Here is a 23019-nt window from a genome sequence, read left to right as displayed (position 1 = left end):
TAATTCTCTCCTTGACTTGAACTCCTGTATTGCCAAATATGAGCAGGTAAGACCCCAAACATGAAAGGCTACTTTAACTTTCTGATGGGAATACCATATTTTGGATGTGAGGGAAAAAAAGGGGTTTTTTGAGTCAAATGTCCCGTCCCATTACTACTGCAGTATGAATTACTAGAAAAACAAAAAGTGATTGATGAGCAAAAGTACAAAGGTTACTATAAAAAGACCATAAACTGTCAACCCTAATATGGATAGTGATTATATTTAATTACACATTTAAATGTTGAACAGCTTGAGTGAGACACGCTTGTGTCTATCAGTATATGTTACCAATGAAAGGCTGTGCCAAACACTTTTCTTCATCCTGTCAGCACACTAGGTGACAACACAAAGTAGTAGTCTGCACTATTCCCCAGAGGCTGGTCCATTTGGAATGAAGCACAGGATGGAAGACAATTCACAGACTGCAGAAAAAACAGCAATGAACCTGCAAAAGATTTCACATACTTCAGTGTATAATAGGTATCATGTAAATAAGATCACAACCCATAATGCATAATTTTCTTGCAAAAAGATAGATTTAATGTTACATAATCTCAAATGAACAAAACAATAATTTTATGTGGCATGTATTTTTAAAACCTTAAAAGGGATACGTTCCAAATAGAGTAACTCCATAGTTTTGGGGTTTTTTTGCAATAAAGTTCATTAACATATCTGTATTATGTTTTAGAATAGGATGACATATTCAAATTAATATTTTATAAGATTTTTGTCAAGAAATTGTAAGCTTTAAGAGTTTTTAAAACCATTATATAAGATGTCCGGTGGGCAACCCACAGGGCTAACATGTAGAAACATTAACAAATTCTACTTTATGCAGTTTTAAAGTTCACATATTATGATTTTATGCAGTCATTTAAAGGACAGTTCAGGTAAAGTAAGTCACATCATTTTTTTTGTATGTACACCTAAGCAGATATTTGTGTTAGCTAAAGTGTGCAAGCTTCACATGAAATCCAAGGATATTTGGTAAACAGAGTCAGTGGAGTCCCGAAGGCAGTTTCTCTCTGTATGCAGTGGTCACCTACATTTATTGTGTTAAGTAGGCTCTCAGCTGTTCTCTGAAATGGGAAATTAGGCATCCAGCCACCCTAGCAGACACACATGGTAGACATCACATCAGGGTTGAACAAAAGCTGGCTAAAGGTGTTTTAGTGGTGTGAGCAAACTCAGTCATTACTGTGACATGAATGAGGCCTTTCTGCCAAGAGAATAAGGCAGTATTTGCTTTCTGGAGAGAATGTTCTGGTCCCCTAAGTAATCTCCTCTGTATGCCTCTGCCCCTCTCAGCTACACTATCTGGCTTACTCTGGGGTTGTGATTTATGTGACGGAAGAAGATGGGTCATTGTTGCTGCAGCAATTGTGCAGCTTGGGGAATTTTTCCTTTACAGCTGTGTTACAGCCCAAACTTATAGGTAGCAGTGGAAAGTCTGCATTTTCATTCAGAATATTCTGAATTAGATTTGGGGATCATTCAGATTTCTGTAAAGACTGTTTTCATTAATCAGATATTAACTAATAGAAAGCATTTAGGTAAAACAGGTTTCAGCTATCAAAACTGAAGGATGAATTAAAAAAAAAATGAGACATTGGAGTCACTCACAACACACTGTTTTTATAGTTCTCCATAAGTATATGAGACAGAAACTTCCTGTAATACACTTAGTTTTCCTCAAAAACCCCAACTTTCATACCAGTCCAGAATGAGAATGCTTCAATGAATCATATTTTCCTGTAGGAAAATATACCTCATTTCCCATAAATTTAGAGCCTTTACTAGAATGCCATCTGAAATATTTTGCTTTCTCATAGACTTCCTTATGCCGTTACTGTACCTTTCTTTTTGTCCAGCATTTTGCACTTCCCCTCAACAATTTTTCCATTTTTTTTCTTCTCAAATGTTAAATTAAACATTGAGTCTGATTTGCTTTTTTCACTCCCATGTTTCTTTCATAAAAGTAAGCCGCTTTTAAAGGCGTGCTGCTGTCACACATGGCCTGTTATATATCAACAAATTATATTTTTGTTTGATTCCAAAAGAAGTAGATTCAGCAGTTGGAACCAGAAAATGTCCTTCATTTTTCTGTTTTTTATTTGACAGCATGGTGCATAGGGTAGAATATTTATAGCATTTATTGCTCTTTTATTTCTCTTTCACACTGAAATATTTCCATTTCAAATTAACAGTTTGGTTCGGTATTTAAGTTAAAAATTCATATTCTTCTGTGATTATTTTAGCTCTATTCTAGTTCTACTTTATATTCTTCAAAAAAGTCTGTCTCTGTTTTCTAAGATATATCTTTGGGATTTCCCAAAAATGGTTTTGAAAACTTCTTTCAGTTTACTTTTTGAGTGTCTAAGTCCCATTCAAGCAGAGGGAAGTATAGCTGTGCTTAGGGTGGGCTGCAAGCCTGGTCTTTCTTACTACTACAAGCATATCTAGATTTAGCCTTAGATATAGATGTCTTTTTCCACACAAAGTCAAAAGCTAGTGTTAAAAACACCAGTGCCTGGACTCATTTCTTTCAGCTGGGAGGGCAGAGTAATGGTAGAACATACTTATTTCAGGAGCAAGATTTACAACATCAAAGGCTTTTTATGTCATAGATTCACAGAATCATTTGTGTTGGAAAAGACTTCTAAGATCAGAAAATCCAAACAAAAGCCCAGCACTGCCAAGTCCACCTCTAAACCATGTCCCCAAGTGCCACACCTAAACATCTATTATATAGCTCCAGGAATGGTGATTCCACCATGTGCCTGGGGACTCTGTTCCAGTGCTTGACAACACTTTCAGTAAATCCATTTTTCATAATATCCAGTCTAAACCACTTGAAGCTGTTTTCTCTTGTCTTTTGCCTTTTTATGTCGGAGAAGGAGCTGACCCCCACCTGGATACAGCCTCTTTTCAGACCTTTTTCTTTCAGAGAGTGATACGGTCACCTCTGAGCTGCCTGTTTTCCAGGCTGAATACCCCCAGCTCTCTGGAGTAAAATGAATGTTACCCAACTTGCAAACAACACTAGCCCATTTCTTGGGTACCACAGTATTTTAACAAGACACTTCTGCCTGTGCAGCCACTCCCTCTTCCTTTTCTTTGCCTCTTTTTCATGTGAAGGAAGCTGTATGAGATGGAGCTGCATGGCACATGGGGTGTGGTCTCTGAGCAGCAGTCCAGGGCCACATCATCACCTGCCATACGTGGTGCATAGATTCAGAGTCCTTCCACCCCTGAATCTTGAGCTAGTATGGTCTTCTGTGGGCCTCAACATTTAAGGAATTCAAGTATTTAAAATTTATGTTAATGTGCATGTGCTTAGTTAGACAGAACCATAGATAATGGAGTCAGTTTACAGAATCAGGGTCTAATTCTGGCAGAGAACTTTGTTTTGGCAGTGTAAGTTCTTCCTCCCAAAGAGCTGTATAAAGTCCCTCTGTAGGCCCAGATTCTAAAGCATTGGGGCCGATATCATCCCTGGAATTACACTGTTAAGCTTCCAAAAACACTTCTGCAAAGAAAACAGACTGGAAGCCAAACAGATGATGTTGATTAATAAGAATATGTTCCTAAAAGTAAAATAAAGTAATAGAGACTTAAAAAGTGCTGCAGTCCTCTTAACTACCAAAACAAAATGTGAAATAAAGACACTTTCAAAGATAACACTGACAAAAGGTTACAAATTACCAAACAGGTTTTTCAAAAGAAAATAGCCTAAACAAAACAATGTTACCTGTAGCTGTGTTTTGCCTTCACCATCTACATTCTGGAAACATTTTTTGGAGGTTGCATTGCATGATACAGCCAAATCACCCCTAATTTAGAAGTAAGCATGAGATTAAACAAGCTTTCTGTAAAAGCCTGTTAAAGGAATATCCTTTATTTCTTCTGTTCTAATCCCCCTTATCCCTGCTTCACTTTCTCAGCACCTTCCAGATGTGCATGCATGTGTGTGTCAGTGTGTGCAAGTTTTCATTATTATGAGAACTGCCATTTGTGAGGCACTAGTTTTTATGAATAAAGGAGTCAGAGTTCGTGTGCCAGCCCACCATCTCCCTCTCTGTAATAAAATCAGTTTAAAAAACATGGCACTTCAAAAACATCTAAATTAGGATTGTATTTATATGGTCTTTTGGATTTTGAGTTGTTTTGCAGGGAGAATGGGACCAGAGTTCCATTTATTTGCAACTATTTAAATCTTACATTTCACTGAAAACTTGCAGAAGGCTTGAAGAACTGAAGGGTAATAAAAAAAAAACAACATAAAAATAACAAGAATAATGAGAAAATCACAGGCTTTCACAATTCTTTCTCCTTAATTTCTTCCCTTGCTTCAGGATATTTTCCTTTTTTGATTAGCTTGTTTTTCCTTGTGTTTACCTCAGAGATGTACACAACCACATCAGTGCTGCCATGCCATAAGTCTCTTTGCTGCTGCCAGTTCCCTCTCACAACCCCAAACATGAACTTTCACAGTTTGCGAATAACAGCCTCTTTTCTCCTTTCCCTCCTTCTTCCAATTATTCTCAAGTTTTATGGGAAAAAGAAAAAGCCTTTAGTGCTTCAGTTTTTTTTCCTCTTACATTCTAATAACAACTAATCAATTGAGCCTCTAGGGAAACTCACATTTCCTAGGGTTTTTTTTTGTTTTTTTTTTTTTTTTTATTCTTATGTGTTGGTAGTTTCAAGATATCTGATGTTATTTAAAGGTCAGTTCAAGAGAACAATGGACATGATCAGGGAATGGATATATAAGTTCACAATGTGAGGCACCAAGAAAATTGAGCTTCAGTCTGAATGTATGGGTGAAGAATCAGAGTTTGGGACTAGCACGACCCAATTCAGCATCATTTATGTGCTGGAGTACCACTACACTGACAAATGCGGAGACTGTCTTCTGTCACTGACCCCAAAACTGGACTTATTGGACACAGCTGCACAGGCTGACATAAGCTTGCCCGTGTCCAAATACAGTCTGGCACTGTCAGTCTGACACTGCACCTGGACTAACGTTCTTGTCCAATGGATTACTACCTTGGATGCCTCAGCACACTAACACATCTGGACCCCATCTGGATCCAGTTGCCTATTTCCACAAGAGTCTAGGCTTGCCACAGCTGTGTGGCTAGAGACTTCAAATCTCTGCTAGATAGAACCTAGTTTCCTTTGAGACTGAGGTTCCAATGCATTTGTCTTCTAAACAGAAATATCCATAGGTGTGGGGGAAAGAAAGGTGGACAAGAGACTTTTGCACTTAGAGGAGTAAGGAAAAAGCATACAGGGCAGCAGGAAAAAGGGAGAGAAACAAAGAACAACACATGATAGTCTCTGTAGCAGGTGGACAATTGTCTGTGCACTCCTGATTCTCCTTATTGTCTTTGATAGAAGTACAAGCATAATATTTGAAATTAAGGCGAGCCCTTGATTGTTAAAAAGAAAATTAACCCTGACTTCTACATACACACACAAAACCTGCAGTTTGTGTTTAATTTATTGGGGTTTGGTTTGGTGGGGTTTTTTTTTGGTGGTGTTTTGTTGGGTTTTTTTTGTTTGTTTGTTTTTTTTTGGTTTTTTTTTTTTTTTTTTTTGGTTTCCAAGGGAACAGAAAATATAGAGATTGAAAGCACATGTTGCTAAATTGATGCCCTGGAGAAATCCCAAGTGGCTTAATGTCATGCAGCCTAATTTAATTTGCATTAATAGTACAGTTTGCAAAAAAATATTGCTGGTAGTGTGAGATTTGGTGTGTGTGTGCTACTGCACAAAGTAAAGGGATATTGTATCGATATTTTAGTGTACTGTGCCTGCTGATTTGCAAAATATCAAGAGTCCAGATTTTCAGAATTATTTCTGTGCCTAAATCCCAGTGGCACTTTGAGACAAGGTGTGTCCCTATATAAGGAGGTGTGTTTTGAATTATGTTAAAGAAGTGTAACAGACACATTTTAAGTTGTTAAAATTGACTCATCCTAGGTACGCTGCAGATTCCAGTTGTTTTTCATATACTTCCAGTGGTTTAAAATATAAAATTGTTGTTCTCTCTAAAACCAGAATGAAGTAAGAGTTTCCATTCCACACACAGCATGGTAACAACAACATAGCCACCAAAGGTTAGAGATTAATGGGAAAGCCATCTGTTAAAATTAGGATCAAATTGGGAGGAAAGCTGTTAGATCACACTTATTATGCTGTGATGCTGACAGGGGAACCTCTAGCTTTGGTGACATACAAAAGTATCTGCACAACTCAGAGGCTTTAAGATTCACAACAGCAACTTGCAGGATATCAGGTGACTTCATCTGCAGAGTATGAGGACCAGAGTAAATATGTAATTAAAAAAAATAGGAAAATGTCAAGAAACAAATAGTAGGGAATAAGTGACATCTGTCAGGGAAAACAGAGAACCATATGGACATTTATACTTGGGGAAAGACGGGGTAAAGAGACCAGCTGCCTTGCAGAGGGTCAGATTTACCAGTGAGAGTTAGATAAAGGAGACCATAATCTTTAATTCTTTTTGCACTAGTTTTCACTTTACAAATAATGTTTCCACAATTAATAACATAATAGAGAAAAATTCTCAACTTTAAATGAGAATAGATTATATTAAATACTCTCACATTATTAGGAACTGTTAAATTTCATTTGTCATTACCAAAGAGCCAGCAAACACAACTTACCAGTCATTAGCAATCATCTGTTTAAAAAAAAAAAAAAAGTGGGGGGGAAAGAGTGGGAAACGTGGTGCTTGTCTTCAGAAGTTGTGAAAACAACATGTGTAATTACAGGTTTTCTGCTTCAATTAAATTAGTAGAAAATGCTGGAACAAATAACAAAACTTATTCATGGTCACCTGTATCTGCAAAGGAAACAGAGAAAGGACTAACAATCTATATGGATTTATCATGAGAATACACAACAGTGTGCAGTTTCTAAACTCCAGTATTCACATATTTTTGAGTGATGCAGGAATAGATTGCCTGTAGTGATGGTGGAGTTTCTGCCAGGCCTTAGAGGGCAGACAGGCTTCTGTCATTCTGTCATGAATGCCTATTCCTGTATAGCATGCTGAGAGGTGCAAAGGGAAGGGAGCTGTAAAGACCACATTCATGGCTCATAAATGTGTTTGGAAATTGTTGTTACAAAGAAGAAAAAAAAAAGAGAAGGAAAAATTGACCTGTGAAATTTAATATATTGCCCAAATAAAAGCCAGATATTGTGTGCTGCACCAAGCAGTCTTTGCCAGTCTATGCCCAGCCTGTTGCTGATCTTGTGCAGGCTACTAGTGTAGATTCTACTCAGGTGTTAATAAATCCTGTTCTTCCCGAGACAGGTGTCCTCATGCAGGAGTCCATGCTAGGAAAGGAAACAACATGGTCTCCCCTGCTGTGGTCATGCTCAAACAGTGTACACTGTGGTTGCTACATGCAAGGGGAGGTGGCAGCAATTTATGCTCCTCTATTACCATCTCCAGGCACACAGTGCAAGAAATTATTTCCCCCTTATTTATGCAAGCATGTCTGTGGTTATGAAGTATTTCTTTGCAGCTCCAATCTTAAATGTTAAATATTCTTTTGTATTCCTTTCCAGCTCAATGTTTTTCTTGGGAATCAGTTCATTGTCATTCTGTTATTGGGGAGATGCATGCTATCTCCTGTTTGCAGGACATACAGATCCAAAACGGATCAAAGGCACAGGCACAAGGTTTTGATCACTTGAAAATAGAATGGAAATGTGTCATCCTCTGTTCTTTCAAAGCAGATTACAAGTAATTATGACATGTGGCACATGCATTGGAATTTTGCTGGCACAGGTCTCCATGAAAGCTCCATTAAAAAGCAAAACTAGAATTCAGACTTTATCATTTTTAATAGATTGGTTCTCAGCTTCAGCTGGGTGTGCTTTGTTATATTCTATAAAAGATTTTGAAGGTGTGGCACAAATCAAAGGCCCAATCTATCCCTTGAAAACAAAGTTGTAGGCTGAGATTAGTTCAGTTTACTGGGAAGTAGACTAAGATTGGATGTCACACTTCAGCTAATTTAGATCTCTAAAGTTAAGGGCAGGCATCTGTTATGAAACAAATAGAGTTTATGGTCATCATGCATACGGCACCTAGTCTGCAGTTTTAACAATTTGGCAGGTAACCTGCTACTGGACCTTGATTGTTCAGATCATACTTCTTGTGGCATTCTGTTCTGAAGTAATTTGTAAAGCTTACCTCCCGCAGAGAAAGATCTAGTAGCACAGTTGTGGCATTTTCAGTGTGCGATTGTGCCTCACATCAGTGCATCCAATTAAGCTATACTATTAATTTTTTTACATTAATAATAGTCTTTATAGCTTAGAGTGCCTGAGAACTCTATACCCTTTAGTTGTTGCTAGTTCCTGAGGTGTTGGTGGTGTGTTTTGTCACTATTTCTAACAGATTCCTTTTATGTTGCCCTACTCAGCTCATTAGTTTGACTTTTTTACCCCAGTAGTGAAGATCTGTGATTTCAGCTTCAAAAATGCCAAATGTATATGTTGTATATCCAGTAACAAAAAATCTGTTGCATTTAAATTCAGAGGAGAAATATCACCATCAGGAGTTGTGACCAAGTTAGACAACTGGTTCCTGAGACAGTCTCCTGTTAACTGGGCACTGCACTTACACATGTTGCCTTGGCTTTAGAGAAAACTACCTGTCTCCCATTACTAGTGAGGGAGCTCAGGGAGACAGCATACTGTAGCTGGCTAAACTGTGTGCCTCAAGTGGGATAGTATGAATCCCTCCAGCTTTCTAATTGAGAAGGCCTGAAGCTGGAGGAAGGGACCCATTCATTTTTTTTCCTGTAAATTTCTGCATATATCCTTTTGGCATTGTAAATAAAGTTAAGGCTGTTTCCCTTCTGTAAGTCACTGGCAGAGCTCAGAGAGTCAGACACTTAAATGAGCTGTCTTTTGATTCATCCCATGCTGATTTAGACCCACACTATTCCTTTCCTCTTCTCTTCTCTTCTCTTCTCTTGCCATTGTCTTTGAATCCAAATATTTTTCTCCTCTGCCAGAACGTACTCATATGAGGAGCACAAAGAATTGCTCTTATTAGGATCATTAACTTCCATTTCAGGAACTTAGCAACAGCATTCCTTCTCCTCCCTCACTATCCTCTGTATCCAAATAATTTTCATGGCATGATTTTCCAAGTTTTGTAAGGTTCAGTCTGTCTTAGAAGTTTGATGGAAAGGACAGGGTTTATTTTTTTTTTTAATTTTTTTTTTTTGTGAGTGTGAGTTAGAAGTCAGAAATACTGTATTAATAGTTCATTTTATAAAGGTTAAAATAACACATGACAAAACTTCAGCTAATGCTTAAACCCAAGAGAAATTATCAAGGAGAAGATTTTCTGGGGTGTGATCTACTTTAACTTTCTTTACCCACACTTCCCTGATCAAATTTGCCAACAATATTTTCTGCTATATAAACATATGACATACTCTTTTTTAGTTCTCCTTCCTGCAGTTTAGTCGTGTTGCTTTCCTGCAATACAGCCTCTCTGAAAAGTAATACTGTACATTTTTTACATCTAAAAGCATTTTGCATGTTGTAGATGACAAATAGCACTAAGGACTGTATGCAAGCTGATATAAATGAGTAAAAACACTTGTAAATATTCCACATGAATAAATATGCTTAGATTTACTGCATACTCCAGAAATGAAAGACAAAACCAGAAGTTTTGTGGTACAAAAATATTTCAGGCATTTCTGTGTATTGTAAAAGAACTTAGGTTAGCTCCCTCTCAGGACCACAGAATGCAGGTGGCAGATGGGTCAGTCCTTCTTGTGTTTTAGCATAGGAATTTTGTTCAACATTTTCTCTATGTCTTAAATGTTTTTTTTACCTTCCTCTGTAGTAATTACATTAGTTGCTGACTGGTGTCTTTTCTACTTTCTCTGATCTCCAAATAAATTCCTCTTGAGTTCCTTGCAGGCTTGACCTACTCTTTACTTTAAACCATTTCCCTGAGTTCTTGTCCATTTGGCAAAACCTGACACCTGCTTATTTCCTTCTGAATTTTGTATACTTCAGTCAAAACAACTCGTAGTTACCTTTTCCTAAAGAAATCAGTATTTACTTCTGCATTTTGTTCCATAACAAGATGACAGAAGTGAGGAAGGAGAAGGAAAGGGAGAGAAGAGAAGAGAAGAGAAGAGAAGAGAAGAGAAGAGAAGAGAAGAGAAGAGAAGAGAAGAGAAGAGAAGAGAAGAGAAGAGAAGAGAAGAGAAGAGAAGAGAAGAGAAGAGAAGAGAAGAGAAGAGAAGAGAAGAGAAGAGAAGAGAAGAGAAGAGAAGAGAAGAGAAGAGAAGAGAAAAGAAAAAAGAAAAGAAAAGAAAAGAAAAGAAAAGAAAAGAAAAGAAAAGAAAAGAAAAGAAAAGAAAAGAAAAGAAAAGAAAAGAAAAGAAAAGAAAAGAAGATGAGATTAACAAAAACAGCCTCGTGCAGATTAGTGTAGTAGATGAGCAGGACAGTAAAGAAAAAACTAGTCGTCCACGTTTATTTTCCACAGTAGTAAAGTTCATCTCTGAAAAATAATGTAATAAGTAGGTGTCCATTACATTTGAAAAAAAAATAAAAATTAAGTGGCCTATTAATTAAAAATAGGTGCAGACATTTCAGTCCAGAGGAGTTATAGTCATGATTAACCATTAGTGCATATCAGCTCCTCAACTCCTAATCAGGCAGAGGACACTTATCTTCTGTGATACTGACAGGGTTATTGCCATACTATTGCATATCGAACTAGGGAAAAGATTAGGAACATTTGGGTCTGAGCCATTAAAGCATCCTGTTGGTGTAATTCCACATACTTTCATTAAGCAATTAAAAGCAATATAATGGGAAAAAAATCAACATAGTGAAATATTTTAAGGTTCTGACATTTGGTTTCATTTCACAGTAGGATAAGAAAAAACCAAGTATCATTTTGAAATGAATGTGCAATAGAAATACTTCACCAATAATAATTTTGTAAGCATATTTCACTAACTCCTTATAAATCTTAAATTCTAAATAAAGCAAACCCTAACTGTCCTAAAGATAAACCAGAGCTAAAGGAGAATATCATAAACAAAGCAGGCTTGTTTCTCATTATGGGACATATTTTGGTTTTCCCACTGTTAAAAATTGGATAAAATATTGTAATCATTTACCTTGAGTTGACAGCACATTGTTCTGGAAAGTTTGCAAAGACATGTGCCAGACATTTCTTATTTATCCAGAGTCTCAGAATAACATTTTGAATGTTCTTCAGAAATTTTTTAGTTTTCATAATGTTTCTGGAATCTAAAACCCTTTAGGGAGCTAGCTTTTTAACTAAGTCTTGGTAAAATATGAATCCAGTCATCTCAAAATACTTTACAGGCCTCATTCTTTGAACATATTTTATGTGCTATATAAGCAAATTGAAGATTCACTGTATACATTAGGTAAACAGGCAGATAAACAAGCACCACTACAATTTCTGTGGGTTTAGATGTTCTGATTATTGAGTTACAAGATACTTTTTTTATTTATTCTTCAATACCAATTTATTTCTTTGAATTTGTTTCTTTTGTGTGCTTCACATTCAGGGACATATTCTTCTCACCAAGTTTTGGTTGTGTAAAATCTGAATATTAAGCTGAAGCCTTAAGGTACATGTACTACTTTTCTACTCTATGGACTAAGAGGGAAATATCCAGAGGGTAGTTCATTGGTTCAATATGTGAAATGAAGTAAGAACAAGTCAGATGCTTATGTAAGTGTCACAAAATTGCTATTTTACTGTAAATCGATTCTATCCTTATCCCCTGTTTACTGACTTTGTCTGATCTTCCAAGACAACTCCCACTGAGTCAGGCTTACAGGATCATTTCATCAGATTGAATCACATTATATTTTGAAGACTTTGCTGGTTAGACCTACCTGAGTCTCTAGAAAAACCTTGGAAAAATGCAGTTATATCTTACAATTGTAATATATCTTTTTTTTTTTTTAAATAAAAGATTAATTAATTTAAAATTAAGGAAAATCCATTTGGTCTCATTTGGTTAAAATGGTCCAAATGTAGAATATTGTGAAATTTCTGTTGTAAAATTTTTCTGTGCTGCAACATTTTTTTAATCTTTACTGATATAGTCAAAGTAGGGGAAGAAAGAGGCTGCTTTGCAGGAAATTATGAGCATTCAGACATTTTAATTAATTATTTTTATAATAATTTTGATTATCTTATGCAATCCATAGTTATTATTCATTGGCACAAACACTGTACATGGCTTTTCCTCAGCCCATGCACTTGAATGTGCTGTAGTCCATTTTTGATAATCAGCTAGCTAGGTTTGTTAATAATTAGTTTTGTATTTCATCATTATTGACCATAGTGTAAAGTATTTTGGCAAACAAAAAAAAATAAAAAAGACAAAGAGGGGAAGAACTGTAACAGAACTTGTCTGTAATAGATTATCTCTCTAGCTAACTATGTATAAATTGCTCCAGATCAATATGCTCATTTCCTGTCAGGAACCATTTTGTCAGGCTGAGTGCTTATGGTCTCAGCAGAAGAAGTTTTTAACGAGGGAGAGTGTACAAAACCCTGCAGGTTTATCAGTGTGGAAGTAAAAGGTGGTATAGTTTTATACACAGCCCTCCTCTCCGTGCTGACTAGTAAAGGAAATGGATTTCAGTTTTCAAATCATTTAAGAACAGAGCCTTATCTTTGTCAATATCTGGCATTGTCCATCTTAAATATAATACCTTGATACTGTTTTTTTCAATGTCAAGCATGGGTGCCGTGACTGACATATTTTCTCATGAGTAATACTGTTTACACATGAAGGTGTTCTTTTGCTAATTGTTCAGATGATGATAACTAGATGATCTGTTATGTTTCAGGCACAGATGAAGGAGATGTACTTCTTTCAGCTCTGAGAGAGAAGAAGTCAGTGTACACTGAGGAATTCACGTTATAGCTTGCCTCACCCCATATGTGCACAAAGCACAGCAAGGGGACCTGCTCCACTCTTTAGGCCTCTCACATCTGCCTCTAGGAAAAGCTTTGTGGAGAAAAGAGAAATATACAAGATGGGGTGGATGTATCAGAAGACCTCTTTTGTACAAACCAGTGACAGTTAAACAGCTTTATTACCCAAATTGTGCCAAGAAACAGTACCTTTGCAAACATAGCTTTCTTTCTAATGTGTGTTTCATGTTCCTTTCAGTTAATTTACTGTCGTTTACACCATATGAAATGGCAAACAGCATGTTTGCTTTTGAATCATAGGGTTCAGCCACCTACAGCTTCCACCCTGACAAAAAGAGAATTGGCTCATATTCCAGTGCCCATGGAATAGTTCAAACAGTTAAATGGCTACAAAGCAGATACTGTGACAAAATCTTTTTCTTTGACGCAGATGCACCATGAAGCCTGTCTCAGACATGCCAGAAGTTCAGACTGGAGGCTTTAGTCAACAGAGGCTGAACATACATACATCTTTCCCTGGAGGCTCCTAAAGTGTTGGGTGAAGGAAGAGGGTGGTCTGAGGGAGTATGGACAGAGGGCTTCTGCAAATCAAACACAAATTCTGGTAAATCCATAACTGTCTCCAGAATGGCACAGGATTTTGTAGGAAGCTAGATACAGTAGGGGTGTGGAAGTGGGTGAGCTTGGTGCCTTATATGCACCAAATGTCTTGCAGACATGCACTTTGAGCTGCAGGGGAATGCACTTGGTGGTTCAAGTCTAATCTCCATGTTGTTTGCCATGTGTCTGAAGCCCCCCCCTTACAGTTTGCTGAGGTAATCAGGTCACACCCACAGTTTTCACTGAACATTTGGACATTACCACAGGCTCAGACACTTGGCATGTTAATTTTATGACCTGAGACAGACCTTGGGACTTTTAGCCCAACCCCAGCCTGGACACCTGTATCCTCCTCTTGTGTGAAGAGAAAGGTGGGCAGAGTCCTGCATGCTGCACCTGGAAGTTTAACAAGTGAATCTGCAATCACACTCCCCAGCTCTCTTCACTTGGTATCTCTCTGCATCAGTGTGTCCTGTTCCCAGTCTATTCCCTCTACAACAAGAGGGAATAAACGAAACCAAGGAATATTTTCATTCCATCTGAAATGTGAGAAACAATCACCAGTCAGCAAATGATGTATCCCTGTTTATATCAAATTATTACTGTTGTGATGCCTCTCAAAATCTGCAGTTGCTGAAAAGTCTGTCAGCTCAAGTGGATTCCTAGAAACTTTTTTCAGGTTAGGAATACTTTGTTTTAAGAGGTACATGCAATATAAGCACCTGTTTTGTAGGTGGCTCTGTTACTGAAGGCTTGCAAAGTATATGTAGATGGCCAAATTTAGCTGTGCTAAAAGATCCAGTTGCTGAATGTTAGCCATCATTTTAGGGATGCAAATCATTTAGAATATGGTGATGCTTTTATGCTGTAAATATATGAAGTAAAAGATACATGTCATGAAGTAAAAGAATCAGGCAAAATAAGGAAAAAAAGCAGAAGCTGGTAATAAATTATACAAAAACTGGAAAATAATATATATACAGTATTGGAAAATAATATATTTTCAGACTTACAGATGCAGTCTATCCAGTTATGGGGTGGGTAAAATTCACACTCAGCCTAAATATCAAAGAAGTTGATAAGATTTTTCAATTTGTTACTGGATTATAAAAAACCCCAGCAAATAATACTAAAACCCCACAATCCTGAAAATAGCAAACTGCATACCAATATTTACAAATATATACATATTGTAGTTATGTGATTAGGGGTAGCAGAAATGCCCCTTGAAACTTCTATGTAAGAAAAAAATAACAACTAATTTAATAGGTTGTTATTTAAATAATTTGTTATTTATTTTCATTTAAATTAAACTAATTTAATTAACTAAAAAAACCCAACTAATTAAAAACTATTCTGCAGAGTAAACACCCATCTTTTGAAATAAAGGTATATTTTAAAACTAGCTATTTTGGTATAATTTGCTTATATGAACAAATCTTCATCTATAGTTTAGATAGAATTTTGAATTATGGCTTTGATAAACCAACATTTATCCTATGCATCTTATTAAAAGAAGTAAGGCTAGATTCTATACTGAATTACAACATGGAAAATCCTCATGGAATGGCTTCATTATGCAGGCTCTAAGCCAATATAGATCTTGTTTTACTGTATTTAATTCAAGACATTAATGGAGCCTAAAGAGATGTTTTCATTTGTACAGACTTAACATCAATTACATTTTTAGGGCAGGGCACCCAAAGATGAAATCAAAATTAAAGTCATTAATTTGAAAAGGTTGTAACATTGACATCACAATTAGAGATTGTATTAATGCATTAGAAGAAGAAAACCAATGTTAATGAATATACCAAGCTCATATTAAAAATCTTTTCGTTCCTTAAAGAGCACCCAGAAGAGTAGTTATCTAAAATCATTAAAAATGTCAAACTGGCTATAATAACTAAAAATTGATAGTTTCAGTTCTTTTTTTTTTGGTTACATAGTACCTGTCATTATATTACATTGAAATTTCATGAAGTAGTTCTACTGTCATATCTTGCAATGAAAAACAAAATATTTATGATTATTAAATAAATAATAATTTATTATTATTATTTATTTACACAATAATTTATTGTTATTATTTAATAATCCTAAATATTTTTATTTAGGATTTATTTTATCCATAATCCTAAATATAATTTATTATTATTATTACCAGAGAGCTCAAACAAATGTGACTCTCTGCTAAAGTAACCTTTGTAGTTATGGTCTCCCAGGTATTATTTGATCTTAGGATACAGAAATCCTGATTTGGAAATTTTATTTTATCCAATATCTCGAAAGTCCATCAAATTAATTTTCAATATACAAATTTGTTTATTTATATGGTGCTTCAACATAGGGTAATAATAAAAAGTTTAAAAACTTTTATCAACTTGGTTTTTCCTTAATGAAAAAATGACTAGAATTTGGACTAAATAGGCGCTATTCACCTGAGATTAGGAACTTGTTTTGGAAACTAAAGGTCAATATGTAGAAGTTTTTATCTAAAAATATAGATACAAACCTCGCAGGATTTTCAAAATTAGGTACTCTTTCTCCTTTAAAGAAAAGCACACCTGATTTTATAAAAAATCTTTCTGCCTTTGACAGTGTTTAGAAAACTTGAAATAGCAAGCCACAATACTCTTGCTTAATTAAAGGATTCTAAACAAAAACAAAAAAGCAAGCAAGAGAAAAATTAGTTTACATTTTAGAGAAAAAGAAAAAAAAAGGTGAAAAGTAAGAAGTTTGAAGATCTGTCTGTAATTATGATCTTACCTATAAAAATGAAATATTAAAAGCAATTACTTCACTACCTGACTGACCAGGCTCTTGTGTCCATGGCTGCCTTTTGCTTAATCTGATTGATTCACACCAATATTTGCAATATCCTCTGCTCAGTAGGAAAAATATTATCACATCTTGCAGAGGAAACACAGAACCTTTGCACACAAATTCTGGCAGGTTAAAATATTTCTCAGTTCATCTTTTGGTTTTGATTATGGCCCTTAAAATTTGCTTCCAGCTTTCTGGAAGCAAATGGTGCCATTTTTGTTTCTATAATGAACTGCAGACTTGAAAGCAAGGAAAACTTGGTTTTGTCACATTTTTGGCTCCAGTGCTGCAAACATCTCTGTGCAGGTGGACCCACCCTGTTGAAATCACAGGGTCAATATAATGTTATTTTATTCATTCTGCTTTACTTTTCTTCCTTTTTTTCCTTGTGTGGTCGTTCTCTTCCTCAGAGACAGCTGTTACTGAGGAAAATGGTGACAGATGAGCAGCTGTACCTATGCCAAGAGATGAAAAAAAGCTTGTGGGGAAAATTGGCCAAATTACACCAAACTGAGCTTTTCAGAAATGATAATCACCAGCTTCAGTGTACACACCTCACTCCTGTGGAAAACTACTCACTAATGAATGTAGCTGTCCCAACTGTTTCAGGAACTAGAGGGTGTGAAAACCAGGCCTTTTGTAATGCAGATTACCTTCTCTGCAGCATAGTCAGAAGAAGTGGAGAATCTACCAATTCCCACTGCCATTATTCACAGGCCCTTGTAGTAGTGAGAAACACACATAAACTGTCCGGCTGGGTGAACACAGCTTGTATAACTCTCCCTTTCCCCCAGAGCTACCAAGATGAGATGACTTTGACCAGAGGAGCATGGAGTTACACCCTTATGCACCTGGTAGAGTTTGTTAGCGGTTGCCTAGCAAATCCAAGGCTTATATATGGAAAGCCAGGAAGATGAATTACTGCAGCCATGGATTTTAGTTGCAATTAATATCCAAAGACAGCTACTAGCTTCATCATACTTTTAGGCCTCAACTAAAATTACCTCTGAAAATGCAGCAGTAGATGTCTCAAGCCCATCTGAGACTCGTTTAGATTCCTAACTTATTTATATATATTTTTACCCTTAGTGAAATTTAGTCAAGGACAACTTCAGATATATAATTCCTAAGCTTTTATTTCACCAGGAAAAGAGTTTGTATTTGTGAACCCTGGGACTAAAGAAGAAGTCAGAAAATTCAAAGGAGGTTGCTGCTCTGATTTAATTTAAGAAGAATAAAAGTTATTTTAGGAATTGCAACTTCTTTCTTTTTCTCTTAGAAGGAATCCCCTCCTACTAGAGATAATTCAAATCCAAGGTCAGGTTCTACCAGGCCAAGAGAAATGATCCTTCCCACTCCTCCCCACTGGTGTGGTGACCTCAAGAGTGCTGAGTCCAGTGCTGGACTTTCCCAGAGAGATGGAGATACACTGAAGGTGAAATCCAGCAAAGAGCCTCAATGGTGATTAACAGACTGGAGAACCTTCCCTAAAAGAAAAGTCTGAGAAAGCTGGGACTGTTCAGTCTAGAGGAAAGCAAGCCCAGGGCAGATTGCATCATGATTTACAAATACCTGAAGCAAGGATGTGGAGATGATGGAGCCAAACTCTTTCCAGAGTTTGCAAGGGCAAAAGGTAGTGGTCAAATATTGAAACAAGAGACTCCAAATGAACCACAGGAAAGACTTGTTAATGAGAAGAGTGACTGAGCATTGCCATAGGTTGCCGAGAAGTTGTGGAGTCACCAAGCATGAAGAACTTCAAAAAGTGTGCTCACAGTCGTGAACAGGAGGCTGTGCAAGCAGCTGTAGGCAGTCCTGATTCTGCAATAATTTTGGATCAGAACGTCTCCACAGGTCCCCAACAGCATTAAGTGTTCTGTCATCTCTGGGGGTTTCCCAGCACAGACACTTCCCACCACCAGGCCCTTCTGCTCAGGCAACCAGATACCATGATCACAGGAACCAGCAAGCCTGTGCTTTAACCCCAACCGCACCACAAGGCATGGCTGTGCGATAGCAGCCAGAGTCCTGCAAAGTGGGAGCTTTCTCCCCTGAGGGTGGTTGTCATCCTCAGTGAGAGGTAGGCCTAGGCAGCAGAGAGAAAGAGGGGCCCACTGCAGCAGCGGTGGCAGTGCTTGTGGAAGTGGGGGAGAACAGCTTTGCATGTGTAACTTTTGCTTTTCTTCTTAAACTGCTTCTATGTCAAGCCACAAGTTTTCTCAGCATTAACCTTTCAGTCCTCTCCAAGCAATGAGTGAGCAGCAGTGTGGCATGGAGTTCCTGGCCAGGGGTTAAGCATGACATGGTTCCTCCATGGGTGTCAAAGGATTGCAAACCCAGCACAGCCACAGGGCACGCTCGGATGATAGAAGGGGCACCAGGTACCATTACTGCCTCTGCCCTCACACTGTGCTCAGGGCTCCCATGGGTGCACCCACTGTGTGCACACCTGAGCAAGACCCTGGGCTTGGGCTTGAGTCTTGGCCTCGAGGCCAAGGCCACCCTTTCCCGTGCTCCTCTCCCCAGTGCCCTGCTGTGGGGTGCTGGGGATCCCACACAGTGACTGTTCCAGGGCCACAGGCCCTGCTGACCACTCCTGGTGAGTTCCTCTGACTTTGTTGACATCTTCCTCCTTCAAGTACACGTTTTGTGATTCTGTGATTCCATATTTGGGAGGGAATAGATGTCCTCTCATCTTTTGATGTGTTCTTCTTTAGAATTATGATAAATTTCTAATCAGAAGCTCTTATCAGAGATTTCGACTTCCTAGAGATCTACTGCAAATACCGCACTTTTGTGACTAGTCTGGCAAATTCCTGAAGTTTATGTCCCAGAGACCCAAGCAGGAATGTTGTCCTCCTAAACTTGCTATTTCTGAATAAAGGCAAGACTTATGGGGACTGTGATGATAAGTGGCTGTCTTGGCCACTATGATGACAAAATGGTTGATTTTAAACTTTTCAGTGTATGAGAAAAAGAAGTAATCAGAGTGGTTACCCTAGATTTCAAGAGGACAAGCTTCAGGTTTGTCCCAATGGAACAGTGTCCCAATGGAACAGTGTCCCAATGGAATCTGTCTCTGAGGGCTTATAGGTCCATGAGTGCCAGTCAGTTCTTAAGAAGCACATTTTAAAAGCACAGGATCAGGCAATTCCACTGTGTCCAATGTCAGGTTGAACAAGGAACTCAGGCTGAAACTCAAAGAGGGAAATTATGTATGTGGAAGTAAGGTCAGGAAGGAAATCTTTCAATTTTTGAAGGCAAGTTAATGACCTCTGGTTTGAATGTTCAGGGAGAAGACATGAAAGTCCAAAGCTCAATTAAGAGTTGAGACTTGCCAGTATTGTGTCAGACATCAAGAAAGTTATTAAAGGAGCTCTAAGCAAAAGACTGGGAGGATATTTGCTGAAGAGGATCACCTGGGAAATCATGATGAAGAAAAAGTGAAGCCATTCAGTGATTTATCTTTTTTTTTCCCTCAATCTTAATAACACACACAGACCTTGGGCTGATCCTCAGAGTTGAAGAGACAGTCTGTCTCAGCATCATCATCATTATGGGGTCAGGAGAAACTCTGGAGCACCTCCTCTACTCCTGCTTCATTGATCTTGGTATCTGCAGGACTCTTTCTCCCACATTCTCTCACTTTCTTATAGCTGGTCTTGTGCAGCAGTTTTCAACCTTTCTTGAGTATGTTGTCTCAGAGGCATGCCAACTTAGTCACTTGGTTGTTTGGCCAGCAGCATGTCTGTTTTGGAGCTGGCTCTGTCAGACATGGAGGCAGTTTCCAGCACCTTCTCGCAGAAGCCACCCCTGCAGTCCCTTTGCTACCAAAACCTGGCCTCTCTAACCCAATACATTAAATGCTGCAAGAGAGAAGGCATTGCTCCTGCTCTCCCAGCACCCACCTCTTGACCTCAGGGCCAAGAGTATCCCTTTGAGCAGTGGCCAGGCTAACGGGGCTGACCACTACTGGAGAAAAGCTATTTAGGTACCATAAAAGCACCATCATTTATTTGCTTGAGTGCTAATGATAGACATAACTCTGTTTATTACACAGATAGTAGATATAAGAGACATTTTCCCTAGGTCTCTTCCCAGTAATACTCATATGAGTTGGTAGTTTACAACAGTTGGAGCCAAAGCTCAGCTGATTACATATGGCTTTTTTAGTGAAGAGATGTGATTACAACACCTAGCTGACCTCGTCTGTTTAGGAATCCTGTGATAGGTTTTTAAATACACAGTTTCAGAGGGGTGAAAGAATTAAAGAACTCAGACAAAGCAATTGTGTGATCATGATGGATGCCCTGGTGGAATGACTTTGAAAGTGTAAACTCTTGAACTGAGCCTAGAAATTCTTTTAACTGTGGTTTATGTAAACATTTCACATCTTGCACCATAGCAAACCTGTGCCCCTACTATGTTAAGATTAAATTACAGTGCTTGGAAGAATGCAGAAATTGTTTAATACATAACCTTATAGCATGGTTTTTACTCCTTTTTTAGCAGAACATTTATATTCTATCTGAAGAAAAAGTAATATCCTGTTGTAGCAACATTAAAGACTTGTTAGAAACTTCAATAAAGCAAATACAGTCCTGGCAAAAGTTTATATTAAAACATGGCATTTAATTGGCTCAGTCTCTTGATAGCAGCAGCAAAATTATTATTATGTTCTTGACCACCATTTATATGTGGTGCTATATCAATCACTGCCCTCCAGCTTGTTGTTCTTCCACTGAAGCAAGTCAATTATATGCTAAAAGGGGAAGAGGAGATAGAAGACAGGAGTGGTAGGGACAGAACTGAATGGTTTTCTGGTTCACACCTGAGACTGAAAGGCAGGTGATCTGGGTCAAGACTTTGAACAAAAGTAGATTCCATATTTAGGAATGAATTTTAAATCCATCCAAGCCCTAATAGTTCCTGCTGATTTGCTCTAGGCTGCAGGAAGTGCCCTGCAAAAAGAAAACATCAGGCACAGAGAATTGGGTGGAATTTGGGATTTGTGAATTGGAGCCAATGCCTATATACAGTCATAGAAACACTGTTATGTTGCCATTTTGCCATTTCAAGAACACTTCAAAGACCCCACACAGTCATAGGAACCCAATTTTAAGTACATTGCCTAGTTGGCTTTCTTTTCTTTTTTTAACAGATCTTTTTGGTTGCTGCAATGAGAACTATACCACACACAATTATGCTGAAAATTCACAGCTTTTGAAAAATAGTACAATAAAAACAACAAAAAATCGAGCATACAGCTCGGTTTGCTCTGTAGTAACCTCAGAGGAAAAGTTCATGATGAATAAATGATGTTTGTCAGTTTTAATTTTTCACTAATTTTTGTCCTCTGAAGACATGTGTTTTACCAAGGGAACCAAATGGTCCTCTCCAAGCAAAGAGCTTGTCTGTGGAGCCTTGAATTTAATAAATCAAGAGAAGCCACATTTCCTGGAAAATGCTAAATATGTAGGACATGAAGGAAGAAATTGAGCATATTTATAACAGTATAGTGCTACTTTCAACAGCAATTGAAAACTATAAAAATGGCCAGAAATACTTTGCTTTTAATAGTGATCTTCTGTTGTCTTATTTCCATTCTGCACAAAACATCAGTTCTGATTTAGCATTGCTTGATCATTCCAGAAACACATCTATGTTCTTTAGTACCACCAGGAACCAGTACCGCATGTTTCTCTTTCATGAAGGGTCTGATCCAAATTTCATTGATAAGTTGCAAGTCATACGCTTGGCTTCTAGCAGCCTGTGCTAGACTTCAGGTTTCATCTAAATGCTTACCATATCTGCCAGTCCATCTGGAAATACATGAGCAGATCACATTTAGAAGGATCTTATATCTCTCAACTTTTAAATGAACTGTCACTTAAGAAACACAGAGATTTAAATGAAGTGTACACATGTCACTTTGAACAATGATATATACTAGCAGAACATCTTAAGCAAACTGTGATTCACATATGGGTTTCTGCTAGCAAAGGGAAGAAGCAGAAATAGAACCACATGCATTTAGCTCTGTGTGTCCACAACCCTGAATGGAGGATGACTGCAGGAGCCTTAACTTAGCTTGTACATCTTGTCTTGGTTCTAATTTAAGCACAAATATTTCTGACACCATCTGCATTCAAGATTAGAAGTAGACAATGTACTAAATTGGAAGTTTTTAAATCCTGAAGGAGCAATGCGCCTTCAGTTCATGCTATCCCAGTCTTCTGTGCCTTGCTCCCACCTACGGGGTGATGGACTTTTGTTCATTTACATTGTCAGTCTAAACACACCATGACTATGCAGAACAGTGAAATTCTGCTCCATGGGCCACCCAAATGGTGACTTTGGGCCACCCAGGCTCTTGCAAGTTACTGATATCCTAGAACTCCACCATAGAGCTAAACCAATGAGAGAATTATAGCTCTGCTATATATACCCTCCACAAGGATGGCTTTGGGTCTCCAACTAATGGGACTGCATCACCATTTTCATATATATATGATTAACCCCTGTGT

The 23019-nt window shown here is 37.7% G+C and overlaps 2 long non-coding RNA genes across 5 annotated transcripts in view; one reads left to right on the top strand and one right to left on the bottom strand.

Moving 5' to 3' along the window:
• Nucleotides 1-246: 246 nt before the first annotated feature.
• LOC135290709 (uncharacterized) lies at nucleotides 247-19032 on the bottom strand. The gene is made up of 3 exons (XR_010353497.1): nucleotides 18723-19032; nucleotides 14680-14725; nucleotides 247-487 (listed from the first exon to the last, which is right to left on the bottom strand). It is a non-coding gene; the product is annotated as an uncharacterized LOC135290709 (long non-coding RNA).
• LOC135290708 (uncharacterized) overlaps nucleotides 18193-23019 on the top strand; it is a 21994-nt gene continuing 17167 nt past the window's right edge. The window contains exon 1 of one of the 4 annotated variants that reach the window (XR_010353493.1): nucleotides 18193-18572. This is a non-coding gene — a long non-coding RNA (uncharacterized LOC135290708). Of the gene's footprint in view, nucleotides 18573-18592; nucleotides 19092-23019 lie in introns of those variants that run through there. The other 3 variants (XR_010353496.1, XR_010353494.1, XR_010353495.1) reach the window with 3 other exon arrangements.

This window comes from Passer domesticus, chromosome Z (assembly GCF_036417665.1).
Source record: "Passer domesticus isolate bPasDom1 chromosome Z, bPasDom1.hap1, whole genome shotgun sequence".
NCBI lineage: Eukaryota > Metazoa > Chordata > Aves > Passeriformes > Passeridae > Passer > Passer domesticus.
Note: the sequence above shows the minus strand (reverse complement) of the source record. Positions and strands in the feature narration are given on the sequence as shown.